Here is a 9,869-nt window from a genome sequence, read left to right as displayed (position 1 = left end):
GAAGGTTGAGAACCACTGATTTAGAGGATCTATAACACATTACCTGTTAAGTTTATAGAAATTTTATGTTTATGTGGTATTTATAACTAAGTTAGCAAAGAAGCTGTTGATAAACAAGAGCAAGGAGGAGACTTGGGTTCAAGTAAAAAGTGAATATGCACTCACAGTACCGATAATCATTTGACAACAAGTAATGATAATGTTTCTCCTACAAATCTGAATAAATGTAAGAAACTACATGTCTAGCCAGTGTGGCTCAGTGGTTGAGCATCGACCCACGAACCAGGGGGTCACCGTTCGAGTTCTGGTCAGGGCAAATGCCTGGGTTTTGGCTAGATCCCTAGTAGGGGGCCTGCATGAGGCAGCCGATCAATAATTCTCTCTCATCATTAATGTTTCTACCTCTCCTCCTACCTTTCTCTCTCTGAAAACAATAAAAGTAAATAAATAAAGGATGTTCTTGTGGTTTTTTTTAAATATATTTTATTGGTTTTTTTTTTTTACAGAGAGGAAGAGAGAGAGATAGAGAGTCAGAAACATCGATGAGAGAGAAACATCGATCAGCTGCCTCCTGCACATCCCCCACTGGGGAAGTGCCCACAACCCAGGTACATGCCCTTGACCGGAATCGAACCTGGGACCTTTCAGTCCGCAGGCCGACGCTCTATCCACTGAGCCAAACCGGTTTCGGCAGGATGTTCTTGTTTTTAAAAAAATGTAAGAAACTGTAAATATTTCTCTCTTTTCCACGTCCAGCGCAGCTAGAGAGCGGTCTAGTTCCTGAGTAGGGGCTGCTGGGGATTAAGAAAATGAAAGAAAGAGACAGACACAGAAATGGAAGGAAAAAGCTGGCGCCGAGGGGTGGCGGGGTGGGGGAGGGGACCACTGTTCTCTGATGGAGACACAGGGACCCAGAGCCAATACAGCGTGTTTATTTTATACAGCAAAAAACAGGAAGTTTTACTAAAGGTCAAGACAAGGGAGATTATGTGCATTCTTGGGTGGGCCCAAATCGTATTCATTCCTGAGGAAATTAAAGAAGTATCTTAACATATCAATAGTGTGGTCAGGCAGAAGGCAGGAGAGCAACAATGTAGCTTTATTCTTCTCTTCTGTTCCTAACTGTTGAGGCTTTGAAAAGCGCTTCATGTAAATCAGCTGGGAGAATGGGCTCTGGCAATGCCCTAAAAAACTGCTTAAGAAGTTCTGCAATATCACAAGGACGTGCAGAAGACAGGCCACTTTCACCATGATCCAGTGTATTCTATCTTGATACAGACCTCTTTTACTTGGAAATATAATGTTAATTATCACAAACTGGAACTTTCTACCTCCTGCCCCTTGAAATAATACAAAATATGTAACTGACGGGTGTCCTTGATTAAGGAGGTGTTCTCCCATAATATACTGTGGTATTTGATATTGTCCCTCTGTTTGAAGCTTGTAAAGAGTTAATAAAGATGCGGCACTTAGATTGATGCCTGGCACTGAGTGTCTGGTCTGCTCCAGCTGCTATAACAAACCACTAAATCTGTTCCTCACAGTTCTGGAGGCTGGAAGTCTGAGATCTCACATGTTGTGAGAGCCTACTTTTAGTTCACAGACAGCTAGAGGGAGCTCTCTGAGGTCTCTTTTATAAGGGCACTGATCCCATTCCTAAGGGCTCCACCCTCAGGACCTAATCACCTCCCAAAGGTTCCACCTCTGAATACCATCACCTTGGGGATCAGGCCTCAATACATGAATTTTGGGGAAATAAATCTTCAGGAAGGCAAGAAGGACAGCAAGTAGCTCCACGGCCCGCATGTTCCCAGGCCTATATGGTCTGGAGAGAGTACACAGAGAGTCCGAGCAATTGGAAATTGGCACCCTCAAAGCTCTCTGAGCCCTCCTTTAAAATGTTTCTCCTGTCCCCAGTGTCTCAGTTGACTATTAAGTAAATGAGCTGTTTAAACATAAGTGTGCACAGTCCAGTGTGTCCAGCAGGTGGCGCTGCAATCCGTTTCTTCTTGGGCAAAAAAATGATTTACAGCCAACTCAGCAGGGAGAAATCTGATCTCTTCTTCTCCGCTGTACTTTTGGGGAACAGGGTCACTATGAGCCAAAACAGAGAAAACAGTATGACCAGAGCCTGGTTGCTTTAGAAGGAGAAGTGATGGGACGTATTCTGAGAATTTAAGAAGTATACGCATTATGAAAGTTACTGTTGTTTACACAGCCACTTATAAAACATTAGATCATGCTTCCAATTACCACGGTGTTCAGTCCCCAGCACCAGTCACAGAGTTTGGTCTCCAGAATCTGAGGCAGTTCTGCTTAACCAAACTTAACTCAACACCTAGACCACAGGCCCACCCATTACCCTGGAAAACCAAGCATTTTCCTGGGCCAAGCGGCCACTGTGGACAACATGCTGATTCTCCAGAAACCCAGGTGCAGAGAAATGGCATCTAAGCGATGAGAGAACGCCTGCCGAGTAGAACAGTGTTAGGAAGAAAAGGGAGATCGGGTTAGGCCGGAACGAAGGCAGGTGGCCTCCTTGTTTCCTTGGCTCCAGCCTCTCTTGCCCTGCTTCTATTCCCACGGCATCAGCCACTCCACTTGTCCAACCCCAAAAACGTGTTCCTCTGACCTGCAGGACTTCATGGTCGGTAGGTCTGGCACCCCATTGTTTATGACATGACCAGTGATTACCAGGGTAGGGGTGAAGGAAGGATGGCTATAAAGGGACAGCATGAGGGCATTTTTGGGGTGATGGCACTCTTCTGTATTTATGGTCACATGGATCTGTACATGTGCTAAAGTTCATAAACTGGTACACTGGCTCACTCAGAAGTCAATTCTACTGTATGTTAATTAAAAAATAAAATTGAAGCCTTGCATGCCGGGGTCCAACCCCAGCAAGTCCAGGGGTCCCCAAAGGTGTGGACAGAGTTGGCAAAGAAGGAATGACACAGAGATAGCATTCAGTTGATCAGCAGCCTAGCCAGGATCTCTAGCCAAGTTCTGGTCAGGATCTCCAGCCAGGTTCTGTGTCCATGTTCTCTCGCTAGGTTCTCCAGCCAGGTTCAGTCACCAGGTTCTAGTCAGGTTCTCTTGCCATGTTCTATCCAGGTTCTGTAGCCAGGTTCTGTCTCTAGGTTCTTCAGCCAGGTTCTCTTGCTAGGTTCTGTCTCTAGGTTCTGTAGCCAGTTTCTGTCCAGGATCTTTTGCCATGTTCTCTCGCTAGGTTCTGTCTCTAGGTTCTGTGGCCAGTTTCTGTGTCTAGGTTCTGTGTCCTGTTGTCTTGTTACATCTGTATTTATACCAGTTGATTCCAATCCTATCAATCTCTATTCCAAAGGTTAGGGCGTTTCTTATCTCCATTCCAGGGAGTAAAGATTATGTAGCTTAAGCATGATTGTTCATAGTTAAAGTGATTAATTACCCGCCTGGCACTTAGTTAAGGGGTTTTATTCCCTCCCTAACTTCAGGGGGAAATCCCTACCTGGGGAAACAACCTTTCTCAGAGAGGTGACCTTGGTTAAAACACATAGTGCCAAGAAGGTGAGCAAACATATTAAGAACAGTATGCCATATATGCCAGGTCCCTTGAAACAGCAAGGATGGACCGGCTCCCGGCACTTAGAGCATCTGCCCATGCACCAAAGGGTCATGGATTTGATTCCTGGCGTGTACCTGGGTTGCAGGTTCAATCCCCAGTCTGGATCCAGATGCATGTGTGAGGCAACCAATGGGCATATTTCTCTCACATTAATGTTCTCTCTCTCTCTCTCTCTCCCCCCCTCCCTTCCTCCCTTTCAGTGTCTCTAAAAAAATCAATGGGAAAAATATCTTCTGGTGAGGACTAACAAACAAAAAATAAATAAATAAAATAAAATTGTAGAAGCTAATAGCAGATAGAACTTTGCAGATGATTATCATGAACGTTAAATGATTGGTATCAGCAGGGTCCCCGTTAAAGCAGAATTCTTCAAAGCTCCCAATGCCAGGTGCACATTTTCTCCAGTTATGCAAATAAGATATTTGTTTTAGTCATGGGAAAACAAATAATGTAGGAACAAGACATGGATGTTTACTGCTTCAACTTCTAAGCGATATTGATTAAAAAAATTAAGCACATGAGGATTGGAAGGGTGACAATAAAACCATCATTATTTGTATGTAGGGAAGCAGGGAGACTAAGAAATACAGAGAAAAGAGATCACACGCCCTCCCAAGTGCAGATGTTCTGTTCGGAGGTTGACCTGAGCCAAGAAAGAGAGAATTTGTAAATGAATTCTGGAGTTCTAATGTTAAACAGGACTGGACTCTGTTCTGCCAGAAAGAGGCTATTGTTTAGCACTGAAAGTGACTAAGCTCTGAGAGCAGCCAGAAATGTCAGCAGCCAGGAGGATTGGAAACCCTACATGTTGGGGGGGGGGGCGGGGGGCGGGGGGAAGAGAACACCCAGAAATCTGCCTCCTGGTTGCAGGTAACAACACAGGCTCCTGGCTGATTATGCTGATGAGATGCTCACCCTCTGATGGGACAGAAGCCACAGAGCCACTTAGGGAGTGGCGGGGGGGGGGGGGGGGGGGGGCGGGGGTCAGAGGTAGGGGGGCCTGCTGCCAGCCCCTCACCCTGATTCCCATAGTCACATTCACACGTCCACCTCTGTCAGAGGAGCAGGAAATGCAGGCAAGCTCCCAACTCAAAGCCAATGAAGCCAGGACCTTCCCGCCGTCTTGGGATTTGAAGCCTGAGGCAGCAATGATGCCCAGGGGCACATCAGGCTTTTGGACAACTAAGCAACTCTTTCCCATTGAAAGTGCAATATGTAAAAGAAAAGGGGCAAGTGCATTTGGCAGAAAGGGGCGAGTGAGTAAGGGAAAAAATGACATGATGGAGTGAAAGAACTCGGCTGGAAAGGGAGATGGTGTTGGAGGAAGGCAGCGTGAGGGAATTAGGTGAAGAGGATGCCGAGTTCATTGGTCTGTGTGATGAAGGGCAACTTTTTGTTGTTGTTGTTGTTGTTGTTAGAGTTACCCAAGTCCTTGTGCTGACTGGCATTTTTGTGTGTGAGGTTTTCTTCTTGAGTAATCCTGTACCTTGGCAAGCATGCACAATACAGTTGTTGTAACTTTAAGAAGACATTGTTGGCCTAAGATACGTTAGTTGCGATCAGAACAGCCATCATTGTGCTTTATAGAGAATCCATTTTGTGATGTCACAGAAGCTGCCATGCTTCATCAGAAGCCTCTTTTTCATGAGCACCTGATATTTTCTTTTAGCTCCTGAGGTATTCTAGCAGGGACTCATATTTACACCCCCATGTTCATGGCAGCATTAGTCACAATAGCCAAAAGGTGGGTCAGCCCAGGTGTCCACACGTAGGACTTGCTAACAGCATATGAGGACTGAGAGGGCCAGGAAGGACCGTGAGTGCCTAAAGCACAGACAGGATGGTGGCACTCCCCTAAAATTAAATCAGCATAAAAGCAACCTCCAACCAGAAATCAACTGCATGCAAGCCCCACAAATTCAGTTTTCGCCGTGATGATTATTTAAATGCTCTTCATGAAATATCCAGAATAACACGATTTTAAGTACTTTCAACAAATAGCTTGAGTTTTTGTGCCATCATAAGCCCTGACAATGCCCATCGAAAAATCCATTCAACATCATATGTCATCAAAAAAAAAAAAAAAAAAAAAAAAAAACATCATATGTCATCAGGGTGCTGCAAATTAAAACAAGAATGAGATATAAGCACACACCTATTAAAATGGCCAAAGTCCAAAACATTGACATCAAATGCTAGCCAAGATGTGGAGCAATAAGAACTCTCGTTCATTGCTAGTGGGAATGCAAAATGGTGCAGCCACTTAGGAAAACATTTTGGCAGTTTCTTACAAAACTAAGCATACTCTGGCCATATGACCTATAATAATTGCATTCCTTGGTATTTAACCAAAGGAGTTATGTCCACACAAAAATCTGCAAGTGGATATTTACATAAGGTTTATTCACGACTGCCAACACTTAGAAGCAACCAACGCGTCCCTCGGTAGGTGAGGCATAAATTAACTGGTACAAGTACTTTCAGCAGCACTTGGAGAGATTAATGGAGGTGAGAGAAAGTGGGGGTGTTTTGACACTCTGGCTTCTCATGTGCTGACCTTTAATAAACCTTGGTAAGGAGAATCTAATTCCAGAGCTCTCAGCACTTTTAGGATGTTTATTTGACAAAGCAGCAGCACCCACAGCATTGAGGCTTTCGGACTTTAAGCCCCTAGCCCCAGGAGAGAGCTGGGGGGCCTTCTCCTTTCGTAGTTGGACCCAGTGCTACCTTAGGTGAGCAGTTGGGGCTGCAGACGGTTTCAGGCAAGCTTCACAGTGGATCGCTCCTCTCCGCAAACAGTTGCATGTTGTTTACCAAAAAGGAAGTAACAAATTCTGGAATGTCATCCTTTCCTAAGGGCCCCTGTGTTTCAAGGCCAAATAGCATGATACATTTTTTTCTCCCCACGTGGTGCTTCCACGAAATAGAACAGGTTGGAGAAGCAGGCTTCCCTGTGCGCGCATGCGCATGAATGCAGCTGTGTGAGAGATGAGTGCCTCCGGTAAAGAGGGCGCAGGGCAGAGGGACAAAGGTGGGCATGAGGGTGGCTACTTCCACCTCTCCACGGACTGGGGGCTGGGGGACCACCCAATAGGCAGCTGTGTCTGGAGCTGAAATACAAGCAAGGAGGCCAAAAAAAGGTTAGAACTTTACTAAAGTTTACTCCCAAACAATGCAGTGCAACGAGGGGCGGGGGGGTAGGGGCGGTTAGAAACCCCAAGGGCTTATAAACGGAGGCGAGTCCCCTAAGGAACGCGGTAATTCATTTTGTGCGAAGATTTCTGGCCAACCTCAACACACAGCAGAGGCGTTAGAGCAGCGGTTCTCAACCTGTGGGTCCCGACCCCCTTGAGGGGTCGAACAACCCTTTCACAGAGATCGCCTAAGACCATCGGAAAACATATATAATTACATATTGTTTTTGTGATTAATCACTATGCTTTAATTATGTTCAATTTGTAACAATGAAAATACATCATGCATATCAGATATTTACATTACGATTCATAACAGTAGCAAAATTACAGTTATGAAGTAGCAACAAAAATAATTTTATGGTTGGGGGGTCACCACAACATGAAGAACTGTATTAAAGGGTCACGGCATTAGGAAGGTTGAGAACCACTGCGTTAGAGGAACAGCAAAGACTGTAGTGACTCCCCCTATAACACGTGTCCCATCAACATGCACTTCACGTCACAGTTTTTGAGGGCAGTATACCTTTTTCCACTCATGGTTTACTGAACCATCCCCACCATACACGTGTAGGTTACTTCCAACCCATTGCTGTCATAAATTGTGTTGTAGACACACTGTTGGACAACTTTGTCCATGTTCTTAAAAAATGCTAATTCTCCTAAATGAAGATAAGTAAACATGTATTGAGCTTTACAAACTGGATGATTTGGGCACTCTAAGCAAGATTGCAAAAGAAGCCAGTCATTGTTTTGTTGTTGCCTGTTACGTTTTTACCATTCTAGCTCCTGCCTCCTGCCCTCTTGGCCCCTGGCCTCTGGTGGTGAAGGATCCCAGAGGGAACTACACCTGGACGCCCACCCAGGCTATTCCCAGACTAGGAAATAACTTCTCCTTCCCCTCCAAACAAAACTCTCATTTATAAATAGGACTGAGCTCACTTAAGACAAATGATGAAGGAAAACCCAAACGATGGTCTAGGTAAGCTTTCCCTGTGAGATGTGAATAGAGACATTTTTGAGTGGGGAGGGGACGCTGACTATCCCTCATTTTCTTCAGGCTTACTCTCCCTCGCCCCATGACCCCATAACAGGGCATCAGAAACAAGCCTCCTTCTGAAAGGCAGCCGCCCCTTTCCTGAGCTGTCACCACCCTGCAGATATGGTAGTCACTGCTGGGACGGGCAACAAAGACCCTGGTAGGAAAGCTGAGCCCGACTTAAAATCTTGTTCTTGGATGACAAACGACTGGTAACGCTGACAAACGTTTGAAACGTTCTTGGCTTGTGGCAGGTTATTTCAATCATTGATTGTGACATGTGTACATTTCAAGCTCTCACTTCTAGAGTGGGAAATCCCAGCTTTGAAAGAGGAATCAGAGCATCAACATAGAAGCAGGTGAGTGGGCCTCTTACCCAGGGGTGGGCAAACTTTTTGACTCGAGGGCCACAATGGGTTCTTAAACTGGACCGGAGGGCCGGAACAAAAACATGCATGGAGTGTTTGTGTGAACTAATATAAATTCAAAGTAAACATCATTACATAAAAGGGTACAGTCTTTTTTTTTTTTAGTTTTATTCATTTCAAACGGGCCGGATCCAGCCCGCGGGCCGTAGTTTGCCCACGGCTGCTCTAACCTGTCCCTCCTACTAACAGATCAGATACAAAAGGCCATGTCCTTCTCTGTGAGGTTTTACGTAATAACACTCACCCTTGGTGGGGTGCTGGGAGAATGATGTGAGTTAATGTACACAAACATATTAAGTACATACAAACATAGGTATGTTTGTTGTTGTCAGTCTTTGTAGAAAGAAAAATATTTTTATGAGCTCGACGTATATAGAAATGTAGCAGAACCAAGCATTAGTAAAGCTACTTGGTATAATCAGAGTCAGAAAACTACAGAATTATACTTTTTCTTCCAGTAATGGCCTACAAGCAAAATATTCATATTCTGTTCTCAGCAGCAAGTTCAACTGTCAGTCTATTAGTTCAGAATCCAAAGGATATGTTCAAACATATTCGTAACCCAGTGATGTGTCTGTGTTGTTCAATGTAGCCTCGGGAAATCAGAAAGAAATATTTATGTGTTAAAAGAAGAATTGTCAAGAAAAATTCCACAGGGTGCTCAGAGTTTTCTGATCTTTCAGAGAAAAGGCGAGACAGCATCTTCCTCTCATTTCTTCCGATTAGGTGCTGGGATTACAACATGAAACAAGACAGAGTCTCCAGCCTCTTGTCTAATGGAAGAAATCAATGAATAAACAGTCTAGTGATGTGCTAATTAAAACAGACAACCCTGATTACGTGGTATGTTTGCTCTGCTCTGTTGCGGTAGCTGCCTGAAACCTGGGTGTGGGGCATAGGTTCCGGCCTGGAGCACAGGGTGCCTTTCATCTGCTCACAGGGCGTTCCCTGTCGGTTCTACAGACCTAAATTTCCATCTCCTTCAGAACAAGGGAAACCTGCCTTAGAGTTTTTGTGTGAATTAGGTGTGATTGGAGCCGTTTCTAGTAATAGGACTTCACTTTTCATAGTTTGCGTTAGGGAGTAGGGGGAAGTAGTTCCTGAATTTCATAGTTTTTTTAAGGAGTCAAAGCCTATTAAAATCAACTGATGTGAAGCCGGAACTTGGCCAGGCCACTCTCCCAGCTCTACCCATACGCTTACTCTGACCCTCTGACCGGGCCCACAAGGCTGCTGGCACCACACGCAGCAACTAGGGCTCCTGGGAGATGAGACCAAAGTCCTGTTTGTTAAGCCAAAGCTTCACATTTTGTAGTTAATGTAACGATGTTTTTGTTTATCTTTTTGCTGCTCTAGGGAAAGATTTTACTAGCTGGCCTATCAGTCACCATCCTGTGAATTCCCCAAAAAAGCCCTCTTTGGACAGATAATTTGAAAAGGCTCCTCCCACCCCCCTCCCCCCCAACCATGAGCCTCCACCCCCAGGTAAAGGGCTTGGTGAGCTGGGCTCTGGTGGACTTCAGCCCCACCCGCCTCTCATGGCTTCCTGCAGTGTGCAACCTGCATAGCAGGAGGTCGTGCACAGGTCCTGCCTCCCAGGGGTT

At 45.1% G+C, this 9,869-nt stretch overlaps 1 long non-coding RNA gene across 1 annotated transcript; it reads left to right on the top strand.

The window, feature by feature from the left end:
* Positions 1-6,584: 6,584 nt before the first annotated feature.
* Positions 6,585-9,100, top strand: LOC132240307 (uncharacterized). The gene is made up of 3 exons (XR_009454237.1): positions 6,585-6,744; positions 8,092-8,196; positions 8,724-9,100. It is a non-coding gene; the product is annotated as an uncharacterized LOC132240307 (long non-coding RNA).
* Positions 9,101-9,869: the final 769 nt, after the last annotated feature.

The sequence above is a fragment of the Myotis daubentonii genome, chromosome 8, assembly GCF_963259705.1.
Source record: "Myotis daubentonii chromosome 8, mMyoDau2.1, whole genome shotgun sequence".
NCBI lineage: Eukaryota > Metazoa > Chordata > Mammalia > Chiroptera > Vespertilionidae > Myotis > Myotis daubentonii.
This window is presented reverse-complemented; position numbering and strand designations above follow the sequence as displayed.